This window comes from Odontesthes bonariensis, chromosome 5, assembly GCF_027942865.1.
Source record: "Odontesthes bonariensis isolate fOdoBon6 chromosome 5, fOdoBon6.hap1, whole genome shotgun sequence".
NCBI classification, from domain to species: domain Eukaryota; kingdom Metazoa; phylum Chordata; class Actinopteri; order Atheriniformes; family Atherinopsidae; genus Odontesthes; species Odontesthes bonariensis.
This window is the reverse complement of record NC_134510.1, coordinates 3,510,781-3,536,107: the sequence shown is the minus strand read 5'-3', so window position 1 is coordinate 3,536,107 and position 25,327 is coordinate 3,510,781. Positions and strand designations below refer to the sequence as shown.

The window sequence follows — 25,327 nt, the reverse complement described above, 5'->3', positions numbered from 1 at the left end:
CCATTGATCGGAGCCAGACTAAATTAGACATCCAATCCATTTAGGCTGGTTTATCAGGCTAGTAGTTTTAATCTTCAGGGTGAGCTTGGCAAAACAAGCTAAAGTTTAAAGGAGAAACTATCTTACCTTCAACAAAAGAAAAGTGAAAAGAAAATGCAGGAATCTGACCTACCTCCTTGAACCTAAACAGGAGAAAATATCTAAAAAAGAAGTTCTCACACCTCCCACTACTCGGACCGCTCTCCTTGTCAGGATATTATATGCTGGCTTTCAACTCTTTGGCTTCAACACAAATAGCCTAAGCAAAGCATTGCCCAGGGGCCCGTTGCACAAAAGTAGGATTTAGACATCCAGGATGAATTACTTAGCCAGGTTCAAGGAATCCAAAACATGGGTGCCCAGGCTTAGTTGGTTGCACAAAGGCCAAGCCAGGATGAGCAGACACAGATTCATTAAGCCAGGTGAAACCGATCTCAGATAAGTGCTGCACACGGCTTGCTTAAATAGACCCCACGATGGATCATAGATTCACTGATTCACCATGACAACAAGGGCGGCGTATTTCTCCCCAGCGGAGCAATAATTATTAATGGAAACCTATGAAGAGGTGAAGGAGAAAATAAAACAAAAAGGAAATACTTCCACAGTCAAAAAACAAAGGGAGCAAGCGTGGCAAACCATTGCTGACCGCCTGAATGCGTAAGTTAGTGTTTCCCAACCGGGAGTACGTGTACCCCTAGTGGTACACGGAGGTACTGCAGGGGGTACGTGGCGAACGGGGAGTTTTTTATTTATTTATTAAGGCGTCACACTTTTATGGAGGACTACATGAGTTAGGCCTGTTAATATATTCTTAAAAAGAGAGAGAAATGAGTTATGTTCATGTATTTTTTTAAAAAGAGAAATGTTACTTGTTTAAGTTAGATAACAAAGGAAGATTATTTTGATTTAGTATTTATACTATTTTGGTTATTTATTTATATTTCATGAAAATGTTTTTTATTCTTATGTTGAATTCAACTGATGTTAAAAAAAAGAGACAAAAAGCCTGAGAATTTTATGTTCAAGTTAAGGATATCAAATAAAATGATTTTCATGTAATAACCACTGTGTTGCTCTACTTTTGGAGAATCGTCACACGCGTTGTATGTGTGAGGGGGTACTCGTGGTGTGACAAGAAGGCTCAGGGGGTACTCAGGCCGAAAAAGGTTGGGAAACACTGGCGTAAGTAGTGCACAAATACACACTCACCACTCCACTGAAACTATCACAATTAGGCTACAATCCAAATAAAATGTTAATTAACATATCGTCACCTTCCTAAAATAATCGCCCAAGTCATTTTTTGGCATCAAAGGTGTGGTCCAAAAAATGCCTAAGTCATTTATTTAATCTTAGTTTTTATGAAAAACAATAAGTGTTCTTATGTCAAGCATCCTTTGATACATACTTACTGACTGAAATTATTATTTTATGCTATAATTTAACTTTTGGGGGGAGTTTTTTGTGTTTCCTGAAAAACCTGAAAAAATGATTTATGCGATTATTTTAGGAAGGTGACGATATTTGAAAAGATATTTGTAGCCTACTTTGATTATGAATAAGTTGGAATTGACTGCATGTGAGAAACTATCTAAATGTAACTCCATGCTCCTCCACTGTTTCATTGTGTGTGTGCGTGTGTAGATTTAACATGACTGGGCCAAAACGGACATGGCAGCAATACAAAGTAAAATATAAGAACATCCTGCAGAATGGTAAGTCCCCTGACAAATACTTAACAAGTGTACTTTTTATTAAGAATGTGCCTGCCCACACATTGCCTGTACTGTGCATTAATTGGTTTAACATCTTATCATTTCAGATGGTCTGCAATGCTGACTATGTGATCAGTAATGTTGTGGCAAAGTGGCCCGGCTCGGTCCACGACTCCCGAGTGTTTCGGAACTCGGAGATCTATCGGCGCCTATCACAAGGTGAGCCACAGAACCTCTATTGATAACCACTTTTAACATCATGGCTGTGTTAAGAATGTCACTACTTATGAGGTTGTGATGGTAACATTTTGTATTCACAGGTGAATTCCTGGGTGTATTGCTGGGTGACAGAGGGTACGCCTGCCAGCCTTTTCTGCTCACTCCATTTGCGGACCCTCTGGAGGCACAACTGGCACACAACCATGCCCATGCCAGAACAAGGGCCCGGATAGAAATGACATTTGGCCTACTGAAGGCACGCTTTCAGTGTCTGAACCACCTGAGAGTCAGCCCAGACAGGGCATGTGATATCATTGTGGCCTCTGCTGTCCTCCAGAATGTGGCCTGTCTGAGAAAGGAGAGGGCCCCCAGAGTGCCAGCTCTCATGGACTGGGACATTCCTGCCATCTTCCCGGATGACGACTGTGGTCAGCTGGTCAGAGACCAATATGTGTTAAATTATTTTAATTAATATTGCATGTTTATTTAAGTTGGGCCTGCAATGGCAGAGGAATTTTTGTTAGGTTTTTGTGCTGTATAGGCAAGGCAATTTTATTTGTATAGGCCATTTTTACAACCAGTTTGTCTCAAACTGCATGTTTTGATTCTGTGCTTTTTGTCTTATAGAGCACTGTGTGTGACTTCAGTTTTGAAAGGAGCTGATGGTTTACTTGCTTTGATTCATCCTTGTTCAATAAAGGAACATCATGGTACTCTCTAATGTGTATTTATATTTATATGGTGATGTACTTTATGTGTAGTCTGTGGGAAACTAAATTATCTAGTGGTTCATCTAAAATCATCAGTTATCTAAAATGATTGTAATTAATGATCACAAATGTTTCAATAATGATAGTGGGTATAGTTAAATGTTTTAACAATATGTAGGCAGTGGAATAAATATTGGTTTCCATTTGTGGCAACTGCTGACTGAGATAAGGAATGAGATTAAATAGATCCTGGAACTTAGCCTGGTCTGGAGCAGGCTAGCTTCACAGAATAAATCTCCATGGTAACTTACGTCTGAACATATCCCACTTCCCTCTATCCCACTTTTGTGCAACTGGATCACGGATAAGTTGATCCAGGATAGCCAACATATCCCGGCTTAATCCCTTATCCTACTTTTGTGCAACGGGCCCCAGCTCTCACAATGATCTCGACATGGTCTGTTTGGGAACGTGGAAGGAGGAGGAGCCAAGAACCCATTTAAAGGTGGGGTCTGTGATGTTTTATGGAGCATTTTTTATCATATTGACTGAAAACCTCCTCACGACCCCATTGCACCCACTAAAATAGAATGTTTGGAAAAAAAACTAAATCTTTTAGTCCATTGTAGAGGGTGTAGCAAGAGGAAATGTCTGACCAATAGAAGCAATAATGAGCGTTACTTCTATTGGATTCTGACACGCCAATCAACCATCAGCCCCGTCAGCAACCGTTATCTCCTTCAGAGCATTAATGGACCTGTGTACATCATTGTTTTAAACACTTTTCAAAAGATTGCTCCATATTTCGTTTGGCTGCCACAGAAGGAGGAGCTTGCAAGGGTTTGACCACTCCAGGTCAACATTTATTTCACTGTGAAAAGTTAAGAGTGAAGAAGATGAACTGATCTCCTTTTATTTGTCTGGAGCTTAGTTAGGGCAGTGGACCTTTCATAGTCATTAGACAAGGGGCCAATGCATAAACAATGTGGACCTCATTAAACATGCCAATTCCTGCACAGAAATTTCTATTCTTCTATACTCCTACTATGAACCAAAGCATGAGTAGTAACGGGGAGGATCTGACACTGACTTTGAGAAGACAGGCAGCTGAAATACTGAGGAGAATGGATTAATGAATGGTAGCAGCTGAGACGATTGAACACAGGTTAAATGAGTGGAACTAATGAACTGAGGCAACTATGAGTGACAGAATGGAACATGAACCAACCTAACTGAATCAAAGCGAGACAAATGACAAGAACAAAACACAATAAAAACCAATGACTCAATCACAAACAAGTAAAAGAACAAAACCCAGAAAGCCCGAGACAAACCTAAAACAAAGTCCACAAAAATCCAGAAAACCCTAAAACACAGATTCCTCAGACCAAAAAGAAAAATATTTCATAATAATATAGTATTGATAATTATGTTTAATCAATGTGATAGTGATTTTGTCTTTTTGTCAACTTTAGTAATATACTCTACTTGTGGATGCTATAAATAACAGCAGGTCGTGCGATAATGAAACAGTAAGGAAAGTATAAGAATAAAGTAAACAATAATGAAAAAAAAGGAGAGCGCCTTTGGAGATAGCTTTGATTTTTGGCCAGAAGATCGGCTCTTACCCAGCTGTAGGCTTCCAATGTCTGTTGAAAACCATTGCCAACATAGCATGATCCATCTGTACAGATGTGTATCCTCCCTGATCATCTCTACATGTGACTTTACGCTGTACATGTTATGCATTCATCTGATTTAGATAAAGATGGGGTTGCCGATCGTCTGCCATCAGCTCTGATGCTGTCTTTGTGTGAGTTTATGTTTTCTCTTGTGTAAAATCTGACAAACGAGTAATTCTTTATTTTTGCTTTTGTAGGGTCCATTCTCTATAACTTAAGCAAGTTGATCGCTTCTTTTAATTTTTTCATTCATGGTTTTTTTTGTTCTGTAATTCCAGAACTAAGACCTCCAGATAAAACAGATTTGATTTTCTCTTCTGAACCCAAAAAACAGGTTTATATGTGGTAAAACTGTGCTTGTGCTGAGTTAGAGTTCCACGCAAAGCTTTATGAATCTGGTGAAAAGACTATATAATATTTCTGCTCTTGTGCATACACAGTTTTAGTCATGAATTGACACAGTTTTATGCATTATGTACCTGGGGATGCAAAATTAACATTTTACCGAGTCTTTACAATCAGCAGTGATGGACTAATCTATGCAGATGTTTCACATACTGAGAATTGAAATAGTTAAAGCTAGAGAGCAAAACGCTCCCCAGTAGTTGTTTCTCACTTCGTAATATAATGAAGAACTAACACTAACACTGATGTGTTTGGATACAAGTCCTGTGTACTGTTTAATCTGCATATTGCTTCTAGGCTGCAATGGAAAAAAATATGGAGAATTTCATGAAAATATAAGTTAGTTCCGAGCTGGACTTTTCACTCGATGCATCCAATGCCCAAGGTGACTTTTCTCCAGCAAAATTAATAATGAATTGATTGTAATCCAAAATCACACCACCGGTCTAATTCTAGAAAAAAACAATAACAAATAAATGAGAAAAAAAAACATTTTCTCGAAAGAGGCCATTATTTACTTGAACAGGTGAGGGTCCCAGGCTTCTAATTCCTGTTATTAGTATGACTTGTCCTATTGATGTAATTATATTGTCATATGCTAATACATACTGCAGACATATGTACATAGACATCAAAATGACTGCTGTTGAGATACGTCCATGTCTGTGCCATATTAACCATGGCAAGACAAGCTACCAAACTAACACAAATAAAAGGTGATCACAACTGAAGGGGTTGCACTACCAAAGGGCACCATAGCAGATGTTCAGGACCGCTATGAATACCTTGGAATCCTACAGGCAAAGAGAAACCATGAATATATTGCAAGGAAGTCAGCCACAACCAGGTACCTACAGGAGTAAGGCAGGTCCTGAAGAGTCAGCTGAATAAGAAGAAGACATGCCAAGCCATCAACACATATGCCTTGTCACTCAACAGATACCCCACTGGCACAATAACCTGCCAAAGGAGGAGATAGAAGCAACTGATATCAAGACAAGAAAGCTCCTCACAATGCACAGAGGGTTTCATCCCAATTCCAGCACCCTGAGATTGTACACTCAGTGTCATGCCATGGACTCATGCCATGTGTTTTATGTTTTATATCATGTTTGGTTTTTAGATAATGTCTTTAGTTCTTAGTTTAGATCATGTTTTTGGTTCAGGTCTTGATTATTTTCATTCACGTCACCTGCATTCATTTCCTTCAGCTGCACTCCATCCTTAATCACCCTCCACAGTATTTAGTTTCCAGGTTTCCTTTCATTTCTTGTGAGATTCTTCCCGTCACCCTCCATGCTACGCCACGCCACAGCTAAGTTAAGGTTTTTCCTATGATATGCCAAGTGTTTTTTTTGTTATACCTTTTTCCACAGTTCAGGTTTTTCTATCCGGCTCAGCCGCGCTTTCCTTTGATACTTTGTTTTTGTTAATAAATCTACTTTGCTTTTGAAAATCCGCATCCGTGTCCTCCCTTAAAACCCCCAAACTGACACTCAGAGGAAAGAGTGATGTCAGAGGCTGGAAACCTTCAGAGCCACTATCCAGGATGACACAGCAAAGATCCAGGAATACATCAGGAAGATGTTCCCCAGGGATGAACTGCAGTGTCTCAAGCCTGAGTTATACTTCTTTTAACTGCCCATGCGCTTGCGTCTTGCTCTTGCATTAATGGCTCGAGACGTTTATGCTTCATTTTGCTTTGTCGGCGGTTGCGTGTGCTGCGTGGCGATTCACCGCCAGGACAGTAGGTGGAGTAGCGGGTTTTTTCAATGACAAGCCTACTACGATGAAAGGAAATTCACCGCCAGGACCTCTTCGGGCAAGTCTCTCTTCGACTGGATTCATGCTTCTTCTTCTTCTTCTTCTTCTTCGCTTTCTACCTTGGCATTTGAAAACAGCGGTCTTTTATTAGGGGATGAAACCGGAAGATGAACACGCCGCCGGATGTGATGTATATAGTGGCTTGCGCTCGTGTCTTGCGTCTTGCGTGAAGTTTAGAAAATTGAGGTGACGCACGCAAGCACGCAAGGGGGGGCTTGCAACCGCGCAAAGGCTTGCGTTGCGTCTTGCGTTGCGTCTTGCATCACCGACCATAAATTGGGCTTTAGGCAGCTGAAAACCCAGGGGAGGCAATGGTGGTATGGAAGTATAAGCTTCTGCATGGCATGTACCACTGACTAATCGAAGAAGTGGCTAATATCGAGAAGACCTATCAGTGGCTGAAAAAAGCCACTGATAGGACAGTAAAGAGCACAAGAGCAATTGAGGCCAGGGTCTACCACACCAGACAGGACCACAGGTTGTGTGGCCATAAGTCAGTGGAATGTCCTTCCCACAGAATTGATCTCATGTATAAATCCCCACACATTCTCATGCTTCTCAAAGCGCTGGTTATTAAGTAAGCAAGCTGGCACACACTGAGTGACATGTGAGTGTGTGTGTGTATATGTCTGGTTGCTGGTGTGTGTAATGAGTGTGGCTGTTGGGGGAGGATGGGGATTGGGAAAGTTGGACTGTTAATCTGTGTGTGTGTGATGAGAGTAAAAAAGAGTATGTGTTGTTGATCCCGACTGTGCACTTCATGATTTTGGCGCCTTTGTTTCCTGTTTTCCTTTCTTCTTCTTTTTTTTTTTTTGCCAGTGTATTTAGTCTATTTTTTAAATATTATGGTCTGCATATTACTTTTATCTGTCATATTTTACAATCTTAATTTGTTCTTACCTTACGTGCCATGGGACTACAGGTGGAAATGAGCAAATGTTGCTACAACCTGGCACAAGACATCTCTTCTCTCAAGATTAATGCTTTTGTGCATTGTCCCTGTTTTAAATAAATAAATTAAAAAAATATTTTTAAAAAAAAGGTGCAGGCTGTGCGGTCTCTGAGACAGTCCAGACCATAACCAAGTGGAGGGAATAGTATACAGGAAGATCTGTACCTAGTATGGATTGGAAGTCCCAAAGTCAAAATGGGAGATACCTAATGGGAGATGGCTAACCAACACACATTTTGGAGGCAGCAGTCATAGATGGAGCAATTCCAAGAGACAGCAACATCAAGAAGAAGGTTCACGAGAAGCTCAAAAAAGGGAGGGAGTCGAAAAGATGTATAAAGTGAAGGCAACAAAAGTGCACAAGTGGTAATCAGAGTACTCAGGGCCGTGACACCCAAACTGGGAGAATGTCTCCAGCAGATCCCGGGAACACCAGCAGAGATGTCTGAGGTGCACAGTTCTATGAACAGCAAACATTCTGCCCGAGCTTGAAAGAGGGGTGCAGCCCACAAGAAGGCAGAGTGTGTTTTATACACTAAATACACATACACATTCTAATTATTTAATGCAATACAGCCTATTTCAATTTACATCGAAATGTGATGTTTTAATTTATTTATTCATGTTTCTTTTGTTTTTACTGAAGTTTTTTTTTTTAACCATCTCTTTTTTCTATTACTAACATTTTGTATGCTCCAGGTCAGCTCATAAAACTAATTTATTCAATATACAATGCAAAAAAGGATCAATATACTTCAAATACAACAATTACATCAATAAGAAAAATTAGCAAATACAAATCAGTTACACATTAACCATCTGCTTTACTACTACTTATATTTACTACTACTTAAAAACAATCAAATAAAATACTATTACAATTACTACTAATAATAATGATATAACAATATTTTTTATCACTATCAATATCATTGTTATAATAAATAATTGATTCCAAAGAGAAAAAATATTCAAATGATTATGCTAAATAGACAATAATAAGGAAATGTATTTATTATATTACTATTACATAATTATTTAAAAATATTTCCAAGCTCCTCAGCATGCAGACTGCTGCTACAAACATCTGTGAAAGAATGGCTCGCTCTCAGCAGCTCAGTGAACTCCAGCATGGTACCATGATAGGATGCCACCTGTGCAACAAGTCCAGTGGTGAAACTTCCTCTCTGCTAAATATCCCACAGTCAGCTGTCAGTGGCGTTATAACACAGTGGAAGCCATTGGGAGCGACAGCAGCTCAGCCAGGAAGTGGTGGGCCAGGTAAAATGACAGAGCGGGTCAGAGGATGCTGAGGCTCATAGTGCACAGAGGTCGCCAACTTTCTGCAGAGTCAGTCGCTACAGACCTCCAACCTTCATGTGGCCTTCAGATTAGCTCAGGAACAGTGCGTAGAGAGCTTCATGGAATGGGTTTCCATGGCAACTGCATCCAAGCCATACATCACCAAGTGCAATGCAAAGCGTCGGATGCAGCGGTGTAAAGCATGCCGCCACTGGACTCTAGAGCAGTGGAGACGTGTTCTCTGGAGGGACCAATCACGCTTCTCCATCTGGCAATCTGATGGAGGAGTCTGGGTTTGGCGGTTGCCAGGGGAACGGTACTTGTCTGACTGCATTGTGCCAAGTGTAAAGTTTGGTGGAGGGGGGATCATGGTGTGGGGTTGTTCTTCAGGAGCTGGGCTTGGCCCCTTGGTTCCAGTGAAAGGAACTCTGAATGCTTCAGCATACCAAGAGATGTTGGACCATTTCATGGTCCCAGCTCTGTGGAAACAGTTTTGGGATGGCCCCTCCTGTTCCAACATGACTGCGCACCAGTGCACAAAGCAAGGTCCATAAAGACTGGATGAGCCAGTTTGGTGTGGAAGAACCTGACTGGCCTGCACAGAGTCCTGATCTCAGCCTGATAGAACACCTTTGGGATGAATTAGAGCAGAGACTATGAGCCAGGCCTTCTGTCCAACATCAGTGTCTGACCTCACAAATGTGCCTCTGGAAGAATGGTCAAAAATTCCCATAAACACTCCTAAACCTTGTGGAAAACTTGCCCAGAAGAGTTGAAGCTGTTATAGCTGCAAAGGGTGGGCTGACGTCTTATTAAACTCTATGGATTAAGAATGGGATGTCACTTATTCTTATTTATGTCACAATTCATATGTGTAAAGGCAGATGAGCTAATACTTTTAGCAATATAGTGTATATGAATAATAATGATAGATATATCATATGTCATACATAATCATATAAATGATCAATTTATTGATCATGTTCATGATCAATGGGCAAATGTAGTCATTATGATAATATAATTCATGCATGTGACATGGTACCATGCAAAAATACTATAGCTCACAATGTAAATTTGAAATGAAATAAAATGTAATACAAAGAAAGATAAGATGAGACAAGTACTGCTAAAACAAGATGGAGTAGGGTACAGTTGTATTGCAATATAAATAATAGCCTATAAACAGAGTATGCTGTGGTGTAAACATATCAAATTACATTAGTAGTTTAATTAACTCTGTGCTAATTAAAGTACTGCTGTAATTTATTTTTCTTGATTTTTGTTGTCGTGTGGTCTAACCTAGAACACAAAAAAGGGAAATAGTATCACAATGTTGGAAAACATTTAATGTACATCAAATTAGGTTGTATAACTTTATATTTGGTAACCTGTTATGAACCATAGAAGTAAACCAAATCCATTCCTGACTAATTTTACAACCATGTGTTTCCTACGGTAAACGTAACTTTGGTAAACGCTCTTTTGAGCATGTATTGGTGACTACTGGATGAGAGAGAATTTTCTACAATTAAATGCAGACAAAACTGAGATCATTCTGTTTGGGAGCAAAGAGAAGAGGGTCAGCGTTGGTAAATATCTTGAGACTCAGAACCTTACAATCACTGACCAAGTTGGTAACCTCGGAGTGTTGATAGACTCAGATCTGACTTTCAGCAGCCACATCAAAGCTGTCACCAAGACATCTTTTTACCATCTCAGAAACATCAGCAGAATTAAAGGTTTCCCCTCCCAAACAGACCAGGAGAAACTCATCCATGCATTCATCTCCAGTAGACTCCATCACTGTAATGCTCTTTTAACTGGACTTCCCAAAAAGAGCATTAAACATCTGCAGCTCATCCAGACCTCCCCGTGAGCTGTCACATTACCGTGGTGGGGGGGTTTGCGTGCCCCAATGAGTCTGGGAGCTATGTTGTCTGGGGCTTTAAGCCCCTGGTAGGGTCACCCATGGCAAACAGATCCTAGATGAGGGACCAGACAAAGAACAGCTCACAAAACCCCTATGATGAGTAATATTTGTGGATACCGTGTTCCCTTGCCCGGACGCGGGTCACTGGGGCCCCCCCCTGGAGCCAGGCCCAGGGGTGGGGCCCGCCGGCAAGCGCCTGGTGGCCGGGTCTGTGCCCGTGGGGCTCGGTCGGGCACAGCCCGAAGAAACGGCACGGGTCCCCCTTCCTACGGGCTCACCACCCGTGGGAGGGGCCATGGGGGTCGGGTGCAGTGTGAGCTGGGCGGCAGCCGAAGGCGGGGACCTTGGCGGTCTGATCCTCGGCTAATGAAGCTGGCTCTTGGGACGTGGAACGTCACCTCTCTGCTGGGGAAGGAGCCTTAGCTGGTGCGCGAGGCTGAGCGGTTCCGGCTAGATATAGTCGGACTCACCTCGACACATGGCTTGGGCTCCGGAACCAGCCTCCTCGAGAGGGGGTGGACTCTCTTCCACTCTGGAGTTGCCCGCGGTGAGAGGCGTAGAGCAGGTGTGGGCATACTTATTGCCCCCGGCTGTGCACCTGTACATTGGGGTTCACCCCGGTAGACGAGAGGGTAGCCTCCCTCCGCCTTAGGGTGGGGGGACGGGTCCTGACTGTTGTTTGTGCTTATGCACCGAACGGCACTTCAGAGTACCCACCCTTTTTGGAGTCCCTGGAGGAGGCAATGGAGAGTGCTCCTCCGGGAGACTCCCTCGTCCTGCTGGGAGACTTCAATGCTCACGTGGGCAATGACAGTGAGACCTGGAGGGGCGTGATTGGGAGGAACGGCCGCCCCGATCTGAATCAGAGTGGTGTTTTGTTGTTGGACTTCTGTGCTCGTCACGGACTGTCCATAACGAACACCATGTTCAGGCATAAGGGTGTCCATATGTGCACTTGGCACCAGGACACCCTAGGCCGCAGCTCGATGATCGACTTTGTGGTTGTATCGTCGGACTTGCGGCCGTATGTCCTGGACACTCGGGTGAAGAGAGGGGCGGAGCTGTCAACTGATCACCACCTGGTGGTGAGTTGGCTCCGCTGGTGGGGGAGGAAGCCGGTCAGACCTGGCAGGCCCAAACGTATTGTGAGGGTCTGTTGGGAACGGCTGGCGGAATCCCCTGTAAGGAGAAGTTTCAACTCCCACCTCCGGCAGAGCTTCAACCATGTCCCGAGGGAGGTGGGGGACATTGAGCCCGAATGGGCCATGTTCCGTGCCTCCATTGTTGAGGCGGCCGACCGGAGCTGTGGCCGTAAGGTGGTCGGTGCCTGTCGTGGGGGCAATCCCCGAACCCGCTGGTGGACACCAGTGGTGAGGGAAGCCGTCAAGCTGAAGAAGGAGTCCTATCGGGCCTTTTTGGCCAGTGGGACTCTGGAAGCAGCTGATGGGTACCGACAGGCCAAGCGGAACGCGGCCTCGCCGGTTGCTGAGGCAAAAACTCGGGCTTGGGAGGAGTTCGGGGAGGCCATGGAGAACGACTTCCGGACGGCCTCGAGGAGATTCTGGTCCGCCATCCGGCGGCTCAGGGCGGGGAAGCGGTGCACCGTCAACACCGTGTATGGTGAGGGGGGGGCTCTGCTGACTTCTACTAGGGACGTCGTGAGTCGGTGGGGGGAATACTTCGAGGGCCTCCTCAATCCTACCGACACGCCTTCCGATGAGGAAGCAGAGTTGAGGAGCTCGGACGTGGGACCTCCCATCTCTGGGGCTGAGGTCGCCGAGGTGGTCAAAAAACTCCTCGGTGGCAAGGCCCCGGGGGTGGGTGAGGTACGTCCTGAGTTCCTCAAGGCTCTGGATGTTGTGGGGCTGTCTTGGTTGACACGCCTCTGCAGCATCGCGTGGACATCGGGGGCAGTGCCTCTGGACTGGCAGATTGGGGTGGTGGTCCCCCTCTTTAAAAAGGGGGACCGGAGGGTGTGTTCCAACTATAGGGGGATCACACTCCTCAGCCTCCCTGGTAAGGTCTATTCGGGGGTACTGGAGAGGAGGATCCGCCGGATAGTCGAATCTCGGATTCAGGAGGTGCAGTGTGGTTTTCGTCCTGGCCGTGGAACAGTGGACCAGCTCTATACCCTCCGCAGGATCCTGGAGGGTGCATGGGAGTTCGCCCAACCGGTCTACATGTGTTTTGTGGACTTGGAGAAGGCGTTCGACCGTGTCCCTCGGGGACTCTTGTGGGGGGTGCTCCGGGAGTATTGAGTGCCGGACTCCTTGATACAGGCTGTTCGGTCCCTGTATGACCGGTGTCAGAGTTTGGTCCGCATTGCCGGCAGTAAGTCGGACATGTTTCCTGTGAGGGTTGGACTCCGTCAGGGCTGCCCTTTGTCACCGATTCTGTTCATAATTTTTATGGACAGAATTTCTAGGCGCAGCCAGGGCGTTGAGGGGGTCCGGTTTGGCGACCTCAGAATCGGGTCTCTGCTTTTTTCGGACGATTTGGTTCTGTTGGCGTCGTCAGGCCGTGACCTTCAGCTCTCACTGGAGCGGTTCGCAGCCGAGTGTGAAGCGGCTGGGATGAGAATCAGCACCTCCAAATCCGAGACCATGGTCCTCGGCCGGAAAAGGGTGGAATGCCCTCTCCGGGTCGGGAATGAGATCCTTCCCCAAGTGGAGGAGTTCAAGTATCTCGGGGTCTTGTTCACGAGTGAGGGACGAATGGAACAGGAGATTGACAGACGGATCGGTGCGGCATCTGCAGTGATGCGGGCTCTGCACCGGCCCGTCGTGGTGAAGAAGGAGCTGAGCCAGAAGGCCACGCTCTCGATTTACCGGTCAATCTATGTTCCTATCCTCATCTATGGTCACGAGCTGTGGGTAGTGACCGAAAGAACGAGATCGCGAATACAAGCGGCCGAAATGAGTTTCCTCCGCAGGGTGTCTGGGCTCTCCCTTAGAGATAGGGTGAGAAGCTCAGTCATCCGGGAGGGGCTCGGAGTAGAACCGCTGCTCCTCCGCATCGAGAGGAGTCAGATGAGGTGGCTGGGCATCTGGTTAGGATGCCTCCTGGACGCCTCCCCGGTGAGGTGTTCCGGGCCCGTCCCACTGGGAGGAGGCCCCGGGGAAGACTCAGGACACGTTGGAGAGACTATGTCTCTTGGCTGGCCTGGGAACGCCTCGGGGTCCCCCCAGAAGAGCTGGAGGAAGTGGCCGGGGGCAGGGACGTCTGGGTCTCTTTGCTCAAGCTGCTGCCCCCGCGACCCGATCCCCGGAGAGGCGGAAAGTAATGGATGGATGGATGGAGCTTATCCAGAACGCTGCTGCTGGAGTTTTAACCCGGACTAAGAGATCTGAACACATCACAGCAGCTTTAAAATCTTTACACTGGCTTCCAGTCAGTCACAGAATAGATTTTAAAAGCCTGCTGATGGTTTACAAATCCCAGAACAGTTTATGCCCAAAATACATCTGTGATATGTTCAGAGAATATAAAGCCAGCAGAGCTCTGAGATCCAAGGACTCAGGTCAGCTGGTCCAGTCCAGAGTCCAGACTAAACATGGAGAAGCAGCATTTAGCTGTTATGCTGCAAACAAGTGGAACAAACTGCCAGTGGAGAGTTAAACTTTCACCAAATGGAGACATTTTTAAATCCAGGTTAAAGACATTTCTGTTCTCATGTGTCCATGCATGAAATCTGCACGCTATCTTTTAACTTATCTAGACTGTTGCTTGTTTTTAAATTCATTTAAATTATTTTATTTGTTTCTCTTTATATTCTTTTATGTATTTTTAATGCTTCTTACACTCCCTGCTGCAATGCTTTTATTTTATGTAAAGCACTTTGAACTGTTTGTACATGAAATGTGCTATATAAATAAATTTGATTTGATTTGATTTGATACTACTCCTGTCAAAAAATGTCAAATGCATAGTTTTTATTTTTCATGAAAAAAGGAAACTTCCTGTTGAACCTTCTTCGTTTGGCAGGCTGTTTGTCATATCACAACAATACTCTCATATGTATGTATGTACACACATATATATATATATATATATCTATGCTCCATGCATGGCTTTAGTTGCATACAGTTGCACATGCATACTGTATTTAACAGCAGAAAAGATTGATCCAATTGGTTGAGAGTGAATGAATCAAACAACACCATTGAGGGATAATGTTACTCAGAAATGCTTAATCCAGTACAACAAAATGTTAAAAAAAAATGTTAAACAACATTAGATGCAATGAAGGAGTTTAATTTTTAAGATTTGAGGCTTAAGATTTGATCAGATCACAAACATTCACATTTACATTCAGACTACTCTCAATAACCCAACTTGTCTCTGCTTTTAGTGAATCTACTATACAAGAGCTCCCGCAGAAAACACTCAACAAGAGTGGAGAGTAGTGGGCAGAATGGAGTCTCCAGCTGAAGGGAAATTATTAAAAGGACAGCTACTATTTAAGTAAGTAAAAAACAGAAGTAAGCACAGAGGTAGTAAAGGATGGAAACAAACTCAGCACAAATCTTGCAACTGCTGTGACATCTAGATCCCAAGAAAACGGTTGCAAAAACTTTTTATGTCCTCATCTTTATATTTTGGTCAGACACATGAGTAATTACAAAGAGACAACACAGACACAGTAGCTCATTATCTGTATTCTGTTGTTCTATCATTCCATTCTCTGGGGAGAGTAAACTATGGCATCTCAATGCCCTTGCCAATATTTTGTGGAACAAACAAAGTTGTGAGGCAGAACCAGGAACTAATTTCATTAGCGGCTGCCATTTGTGACTGATTACAGGCTGTTCTCACTGGCTGGCAAGTGAGCCCAAAGTTCTGGGAGGTTAATAACCAGTAACAATCAATTACTTATCCAATCTGATATGATCAATGGGGTTTCCAATCAGGCAGACAGCAAGATGAGTAGAGAAATACAATAAAACCTCAAATATGCCAAATGCATTCCTGCAGCAGTAAGCTAAAGCTGAATTGCTCCCAAAAACGTTTTGTTTAGCATCTGCAAAATCTTCAACATGAAAATACAGACATGCAATAACAGAAAGCTTAAATATGATGTTTAACTAAAGTTTAATGGAAATGAATGGCCAAATAGCAAATACACAATGAAACTACAGTATTATAAGAAGCACATAACGCAAAACTCCCAGGGATCATAGTACGTCACCATTGTCAAAAAAGAGAACCATGCATGCAACATCTTAATTAGTGCCATCATTAGGCCTCCCCTGTACTGCCATGCATTTCCATATACATCAGGACTGATTATTCTAATGATGTCTAAACCTCTGTCTGGCCATTATTCACACATCACAGAGCCAGGCCTGGCCTTGTTATCTCTGACGGCACAGTGCATTGTCTCCCTGAATCCGGAAATCATATCCAGAAAAGGGCTCCTTTCCCTCCCTGACCTTAATAAAAAGGTCTCAGTTGCCATCCAACATTCAAGTCTGTAAGTATGCAAGTTATAATGCTCACTCTCTGAATAGTGAGCAGAACATTTTTGCTTTCACATTGCATCATTTGTATCACAACAGGGTCTGAAGCACTGCTGAATGCCACATTAGTTATCATAGCATACAACATAAGGAAACAAGCTTTTTGTTCTTGTTCTCTGAGATGCTGTAGCTACAACAAAATGTACTTTTTTGACCAAAGGTAATGAGGTTTCAGATGTGATTAAAGGAAAATACTCAAAGCTTTATGTTTAAATGTTTAAAAAAATAAATGATTTTATTCATTTGACAGGTAAAAGTACATACGATGAGACGTAACGACTTTTTCTTTTTTCAAAAACAACAACCACTTATCCCCCCACCCCCGGTCCTACATAATCTTGTTACAGATCAGTAAAAGTGAGAAATAAAACACATCCTTCCTTCTAACCATAAGCAGTTAAACAAATAGATAATTACACAGCAGATACTAACATGCAGAGAGGTAGCTTTGTCAATGCATTGAGATGGGGCAGATAAGGAGATGAAATATGTGACAAGTCAGAGGTGAGCATTTCATTTGTCCTGTCGTGTCTTTAATTTAACTATGTAACTAATCATACGGCCCCGAACAGGATCAAATTTTCCATGCGTACTCCTCAGATTAAACTTAATTTTCTCCAGGTCTAAGTACAGCATGAGGTCCTTAAGCCACACGGACGCTTTGGGGGCAAATGGTGACTTCCATTCCAGCAAAATTCTTCTACATGCTAATAAGGATGCAAAGGCGGTACTATCCTTAAACTTGCTCCTAATTATTTGGGGATCTAACAATGCCCCATAAATGGCCAGTTGTGCTCATGGCGTCAGTTTTATATTTAGTGCCTCTGCAAGATGTTTAAAAATAGCTGTCCAGTAACCTTGTAGCACGGACCGGAACATGTGTGTCATGTTTGCTGGTGTCTATTGCATGTATCTGCAATATTGGAATACATTTTTGAGAGTTTGGAATTGGTAAAATGAATATGGAGGACAACCTTAAATTGTATCAAATTAAGTCTGGAGCAAGATGTACTGTTATTTACTCGAGTTAATGCAGAGTCCCAGTCACTGTCATCTAGAACTCTGCCAAGTTCTTCTTCCCAATCCTTTCTGATTTTGTCAACAGATGTCTCACTGAGATGGGAAATTAAGGTGTAAATTTTGGAGATAAGGCCTTTCTGATTTGTGGGAATGTCCAAAATTGAGTCAATTACTGAGGTAGGTGGAGTATTGGGGAAAGCGGCGCTATTTGATTTAACAAAGTTATGGACCTGGAAGTATCGGAATAGGTGGGATTTTGGAAGGTTGAATTTTTCACAAAGCTCACTAAAGCTAGCGAAGACATTATTAATATAGAGGTCCCTTAGCCTGACAAGGCCTGAACTCTGCCATAGAGAAAAGGCTGCATCTGTGAGGTGTGAGGAAGGAATAGATGATTATTATGGATGGGGCTGTGATTAGACAATCCCTGGAGTCCAAAAGTATATCTAAACTGAAACCAAATGTTAAAGGTGGAGATGACAATTGGATTACATGTGAACTGGGATGATCGAAGGGGCAACTTTGAAGTAAGCAGAGCTAAAAGTGAGGTAGAGCATGATTTCCAGTTTACTTCAGGTTTTTGAATCATTTTTTGTATGTCAGCTGCCCAATAGTAGAGTCTTAAGTTAGGGATTGACAAACCACCTATGGACCTATGCCTTTGTGAAAATTCTCTTCTTAACCTGGGGGTCTTGCCTTTCCATATAAAAGATGAAATTAATTTGTTTATAACATGAAAAAAGGAGTTGGGTAAAAAGATCGGCAGACATTGGAAAAGATACAGAAAGCGCGGAAAGACGTTAATTTTGATGCAATTTACCCTGCCTGCTATAGTTATATGCAAGTTATTCCACCTCTCCAGATCTGATTTAAGCTTGTCGATTAGGGGTGAAAAGTTGTTTTTGTAGAGATCTGATAGCTCATGGTAGATATGCACACCTAAATATTTAAAGCTGTATTCAGACACTTTAAATGGGAGGGCCAAGTTATATACAGGAAAGCATTCACTCTTTGAAAAGTTCAATGTATAACCCGAAAATGTTCCAAAGCTGTTTAGTAAATCAATTATCTAAGGGATGGTAGTTATTGGGTCAGAGATAAACAATAATAAATCATCGACATATAAGGAAAGTGTATGTTCCAAACCGCATCTGTGGATTCCTCTTCTAAAACTGGCTGATTTAAGTGCGATAGATAAAGGTTTGATCGCCACGGCGAACAACAGCGGGCTCAAAGGGCACCCTTGACGGGTTCCTCTGCTAAGTGTGAAATATTGGGATTTCGTTCCATTAGTGCTTACAAAGGCTTTAGGGGAAGAGTATAAAAGTGTGATCCAAGATATATGATTAGACCCAATGCAGAACCTCTTTAAGACCTCCAATAGATAACTCCACTCCACCCTATCAAAAGCTTTCTCCGCATCCAAGGAGACCACCACTTCTGTTGTCTCCCCGGATGCTGGGGAAAAGAAAATGTCGAGGAGGCGGCAAATGTTGGAGAAGGAGTGTCGGTTTTTCATAAACCCAGTATGATCAAGTGAGATGATGCTTGGCATAATCGATTCAAGTCGTAAGGCCAGTGCTTTAGCCAAAATCTTATAATAAGCATTTAAAAGAGAAATGGGACGTTAAGAACCACAATCAGAATCCTCTTTACCCGGTTTTAGTAATAAGGTTATTGACGCCTCGGTGAGAGTTTGAGGGAGGGCTCCCTGGTCCAGAGAGTCATTGAACATGTCTATAAGGAGAGGGATTAATTCATCAGCAATTTTTAAAAAAAAAACTCTACAGGATAGCATTAGTTTAATTGAATCTTCAATTTCACGAGTTTCTAAAGGTCAATCCATTTCGCTCTTCTGAGTAGAAGATATAAGTGGAAATTCCAGGTTGTCCAGGAAACTCATCATGTTTGTTTTGTCGGTTGGGGATCATAACGTATATAATTCAGAGTAAAATCTTTTAAATGTCTCATTTATGATAGATGGCATTACTGTAAACTCACCTGAAGGGGTTCCAATCCATTTAATTTGCTGGGACACCGATTGGCTTTTAATTTGCCGTGATATATAACGTCCTGCCTTCTCACCGTGCTCATAAAGAAATCCATGTGATCGTAAGAGTCATTTTTCAGTTTTCTGTGTTGACAGTAAGTTGTTGTTCATTTGAAGGTTTTGTCTTTCTTTGTCTAATTCAGGAGATGGAGATACTGATAACTTTTTGTCCAATTCTGTTATACTTTCCATGAGCTGTTCCTGTTTTTGTTTTTTCAATTCATTTAGTCTCGCAGAATAAGATATAATCTCTCCTTGGACTACCACCTTTAATGTCTCCCAAAGTAGAGATGGGGATATGAGATTAGACTTGTTAGTAATAAGAAAATCGCCAATTTAGAAGGAGAATCCTGCCTTGGGCAAGATTTGTCTAACAAAGGGTCTCTTGTACAATTAAGGTTACCCCCTAAGATTAAATGGTGGGAACTTAAATCTGGTAAAAGTGAGATCACTTTCCTAATAAATGCCTCATCATCCCAATTGGGTGCATAGAGATTGACAAGAACAACAGATTCATTATTAAGGGAGCCTGAAACTATAACAAACCGGCCCTGGTGGTCAACAATGACATTTGTTGGGCTAAACTGATTTTTTTATGTATTAAAATCACTGTACCCCTTGCTTTGTTGCTAAAATTGGAGTGGGACTTTTGGCCAATACATGAAGCCATTTAACCTATGGTGATCCTTAGTGATCAAATGTGTCTCCTGTAAGAAAGCAATATCTGTTTTAAGATGCCTTAAATGGGAAAATACTGTACACCTTTTAACTGGGCCGTTGATCCCTTTAACATTCCAAGAGACAAATCTCAAACAAGATATCAATTTTTTTGTTGTATTAGCCATAATCAAACTTGTAAGTATATGGTGAGAAGAAACAATGCTTTGTAGAAGAAAGTAGCGTTACAAACACACAGACAATAAAGATTAAAGCCAATCTGTAGGACCCACCACCCCAATTTCCCAAAATAAAACCCCTCAGAACAGGGAACAGATAAACACACCTAAACCTCCATAAGCTTGTCCTAAGAACAAGAACTAGCAGCGGGACTCCATAAACTCTGTTACTTCCGTATGACAAATCTGTGAACTAATCACTCACCGAGCAGATGGGGCTTTTATATCTGCAAATGTGTCTACAATGCACAGTAGGTGCAAAATTACATCTTGTCCACATCAAACAAGATAAAATAATAAAGCAAAAATGTTAACTTACAATAGAAAAGTTAATAGTTTTAAGGAGAGAGATAATATATTGCAATAAAATAGCTGACTGACATGCATCCATACCTCACATTAGTGCCACATCAGGTAATTCAGACGTATGCAAGCTTGGATATGCATTAATGTCCCATGTCTTTCCCGTAACTGACCATTTATAAATGTCCATAAAGTTTAATGTGCACTAAATCCAGATATAGCCTCAATAAGTCACTTCTACTTGCCAGTGGAAGTGATGCGCTCGTCATAGAAATCCTGGGCTTTCTGTGGAGAGTCAAAGTGAAAGTTCTCATTCCGGAACGAGACCTGGAGAAGGGCAGGATGCAGTAGGAAGGAATTTAATTGCTTTCAGGTGAAGAGAGTTTTTGATGGCGTTGAATGCAGCCCGTTTTTTGGACAGAGCAGCGCTGATGTCTGGATACACTCTCAGCTCAGAGTAAACCCGCAGTAAACCATCTTGTGTTGTCTGGCCCATCTGAGGACTTTTTCTTTCTCTAGGAAGGGAAGGAATTTAACGATAAAGGTGCTCGGTTTCCCCGCGTCAGCATCTCCTGGTCTGGGGCCAAGGGAGCGATGAGCTCTCTCTGTCTCCGGAGGGCTGTTGAAAACATCGGGGCCCGTCACTGCGATTAGCAGGTCAGAAAAAACTTGGTCGGGTCTTGGTCCATCTCACTCCCTTTGGGTATATTAATAATCCTCAAGTTAGAGCGCCTAGACCGATTCTCGAGGTCATCCACCCGTTCCAGGAGCACCGTGGCTTGGGACTGTAAGGACTTAACAACAGCTTCCAACTCGGTGAGTTTCTCAAAGTTTTAACCCGCTAAAAGTTCAGTTTTAGTGAGACTGTTGTTAAATGACGTCACCTGCTGACCTAATGAATCGACCGACTGTTGTATCAGGATAGCCATGTCAGCTTTGAAGCTATCATGTTGTTTGTTTATAGAGATTCAAGATCGATCTTGGTGACTGGGTCGGGGTGGCCCCCGCTGACGGCTCCACTGCCCCCCGGGTCTGAACGCTCTGGAGCTGCGGTGGCCATGCTAGCTAGCTTAGCCGAGATGCTAGCTGCTCACGTTGTTGTTGTCGGTTGATGTTTAGACTTTGAGCTGCTCATTACGTCGCGGTACTCTTTCCCACACAAAAGTTCAGTAATACACGAGTCAGCCCGAAGAAAAGCACTGTTAATTTGGTAGATTTGAAGAGTAAATGAAAAGTCTGGTCGGAGCTCCCCTCTCGCACGTCTGCACTCTACCTCATCAAACCGGAAGTCCCCAAAGCTTTATGTTTTTATTCCAACTGTAATATCATCTTAAAATAGTCATCACTAACAATGGCTGTTGTTTATATTTTTCTCATATAATGTAATAATAATGATAATAACTTTAATTTATATAGCGCCTTTCAAAGGACCCAAGGTCACTTTACAAAAACATAAACCAACGACCAACAAACAAGCAGAACACAAGATACCACAGATAATATAACAGACAGGGTGAAGGGGAATACTGGTTGAAAGCCATGTTGAACTGATGAGTTTTGAGGGTGGTTTTGTAAGTAATGTAATGTAAAGCTTCTGTTCCAAAACGAACAAGAAACAGCTACTTCACCATGCAGATGCTTACTGCTCTCCACCACCGGCTGAGTATAGTATAGGCAGAAAGAGGTTTGCCTTTGGTAGGTGTCACAAAAAGTGTGGGAAACTCAGGATGCAAACACAAAATGGCTGGAGTCGCTGGTAGTGCTTAAGTTGTGCGGTTTGTTCACAGTGAGAAAAAAAAAACTAGCCAGTTATGTGGACACAAAGCAAGCCCTTACTTCACAGAGTGGCAGCCCTCACATTCTCAACCTCGAGTGTCTGGTCGGCCTGAGCCTTATATAGCCCCAAGCCCCGCCCCAAGACCAATCAAACCCAATTAACAGAGAAAACAATACTTCTGGCCACCACATTTCACACACAGGCTCTGCAATAACCCCATTAACATTACATAAAATATACAAATCATCACCAAAATAAATCACGCTCCATTTGAACAATTACAACAGAAAACATCAACAGACCCTGAACTCTCCCCCTCCACTTAGAGGGGAGATGGTATAGTCCGCAGCCGACCATAGGGAAGAGCAGGAGGATGGCAGCAGCAGCACAGGTAACTATCATTAAATAAAGAAAACTGGAGACAACAAATATGATGAGTATTGTGGTTTTTTTGTGCTCCTGTTGGAGATCTGATGTTTGAGCATTAGTCCAGTTTATTATCCAGCACCACCCCCAGGTATTTGCAGGTCTGAACAGTCTCTCTCTCCCCTCCATCAATGCAGACTGATTGGTATGGAGTTTTAGATCTCCTGAAGTCCACCACCAGCTCTTTGGTCTTGGTAGAGTTCAGGAGCAAACAGTTCTTTTTGGTCCAGCCATAGAAGGACTCCACAAGGTCCCTGTACTCCTTCTCCTGTCCACCCCGCACACATACCACAACAGCTGACAATAATAACCAAGACAATAATCACACACCTCCATCCATTTTCCATACCTGGTTTATTCATTTCAGTGTTGTGGGGGAGCTGGGGCCCATCCCAGTTGCCTGATCACACACAGTAACAGTAAAATCTGATAAATAACAGGTGTTCTGGGTAAAAGTGATCAAACTCAAACCGATTTATCCAAACAACTGAAAGATTATTTAAATCACAACAGGAATAACAGATAGGGAGGAATGTTAGAGATGGCAGCAAACTATTGTCAGTGGTAGCCTGATCAGTTAGTCGTGCTACACCCAGCCAGAAACAAGAGTGTGCTGGTGTTCTGGGATATAAAACCTCATTAATTCATTCACTCGTCAGGCGAGGGGCAGGGTACATCCTGGACAGGTTGCCTGTCCATCACATCAGCTCAAATGAGCATTTCAACAAACACATCCTCAAGTGCTTCCTTCAACAAGCCACAAAGTCCTCTTGGTGTAGTAAGAGGGACGCCATCATTTCAATGGAGGGAATCCAATTTGGGATACAACAACTGTTATTGGGTCTAAATAAAGTAATTTAACATAATTTATTCTACTAAGGTGATTATTTGGAAAAATACATAATTGTCTTTTTCTACTCAAAGCTAGTTTGAGTACAACTTGCGTACTACCATTTAAAAGGCCTGCTGGTCTTAAAACCTTATCAAATTATACAAGATGTTAAACCTATCAAAACTTGTAGCTTTGCAAAGCAAAACCTGTTTTACCCAAGAATGTATGTAATGTGCAGGAGAATTGGAGGAAAACAGGATTTAGGAATCACCCAGCCAAGCTTCGTGGCACTGATACAACTCTCATAATAAAAATGGGAGTAATAGCCCACTCACCAATCCATTCTTTTTCTCTCTCAGATCTCTACACATCAACAATATGGCATCCATCTAAACACAAGCTCCTCACATGCAAGCTGCAGGCACAATAGATTTACAGCAGATAGAATTATGCAGTGCAAACATCTATGCTCCACTGTTGTCATCAAAGAGCCACAATGAGGCATTTCTGATAGCCTCCCATCCCCCCATCCTTGCCTCCTCCCTCCCTCCCTCCTCCTCCCCCTGCGCTCTCTGCGAGTCTGAAGCATCCCTCTTTAAAGGCAGAAAAACACAGCGTGAAATGGAAGGATTCTCCCAGCTTTACCTTTCAATGTAGGGAGTGATGTGGGCTGTGGCTCAACTGAGATGTTGCTGCTCCTCAGCCTCGGCTAATAACATCATATGACCACAAACCACCTGCTCCTGCTGCTTGGTCATATGACCAGGTTTAGCCCGAGTAAAGGACTCTGGGATTTGTAGTTGTGGTGGATGGCCAGGATTTAATGTCTTTATCAATGAGTGTTAGGTTTATAACCAAAGTGAATTTAATAATAAACCAGAGTATAATAAAGAGTAGAAAAAAACTGTAAGATAAAAAAATGAGGAAATGGAAAAAATATTTTGAGATCACGTGAAACAATAACGATGTCCTGTATTTTTCTGCAGACTTCAACGGAGAAAGCAGGAAGAACTATAAGAAATTAACATTATCCATCATAGTTCCGCTTTAGTATAATATGTCTATTTCTTCTCCTTCCATCTTTCCTTAACTTAGTTGAATTTTTCAGCAAGGTAAAAAAAGTTGCTTTGGAAAAGACTACACGTTACATTCTTTTTTTTTTTACTAACTGACTGCACCCCAAAATTTACAAGTAGGAAAACATGAACTACATTCTGGCACTGAACAAAGGAAATCCAGTTGTACATATGATGGAGGTAATAACTAGTTAATGGTGTATATATATTCTGCATGTTATTGTGATAGATAGATAGATAGATAGATAGATAGATAGATAGATACTTTATTGATCCCGAAGGAAATTCAAGCAGCCAGCATTCCAACTCTGATTAGGGCCACTATGCTTATTCTATCCGCTCTTTTTTTAATTATCTTTGTAGAGGCAGGGATATGTTTCTCACTTGTCACTGGGGGTAATAGGTGTGTGTGTGGGCGGAGCTATGCATGTGTGTGTGGCTGTGGGTGTGTCACTGGGGCTGAGTGATTGCCTAATGAATATCACCTGCATCTATCTGTGAATCTGTTTGTTTGTTTGAGACAGGGAGAGAGGAGGCAGGGTGCTGACATTTCTGTTTACCGCTAAACTGCTAAACTCTTTCCAACATAGTCAAGTACAGCAAGTAACTCAACAATAAAATGTGTGTTAGCGCATATGTTTTAT

At 42.7% G+C, this 25,327-nt stretch overlaps 1 protein-coding gene across 1 annotated transcript in view; it reads right to left on the bottom strand.

Moving 5' to 3' along the window:
* The window catches only part of tsnare1 (T-SNARE Domain Containing 1), a 380,158-nt gene extending 355,815 nt beyond the window's left edge, over positions 1–24,343 (bottom strand). The window contains exon 1 of the mRNA XM_075466546.1: positions 24,253–24,343. The gene's annotated coding sequence lies outside the window, so the exon portion shown is untranslated. The remainder of the gene's footprint in view (positions 1–24,252) is intronic.
* Between the last annotated feature and the right edge of the window lie 984 nt (positions 24,344–25,327).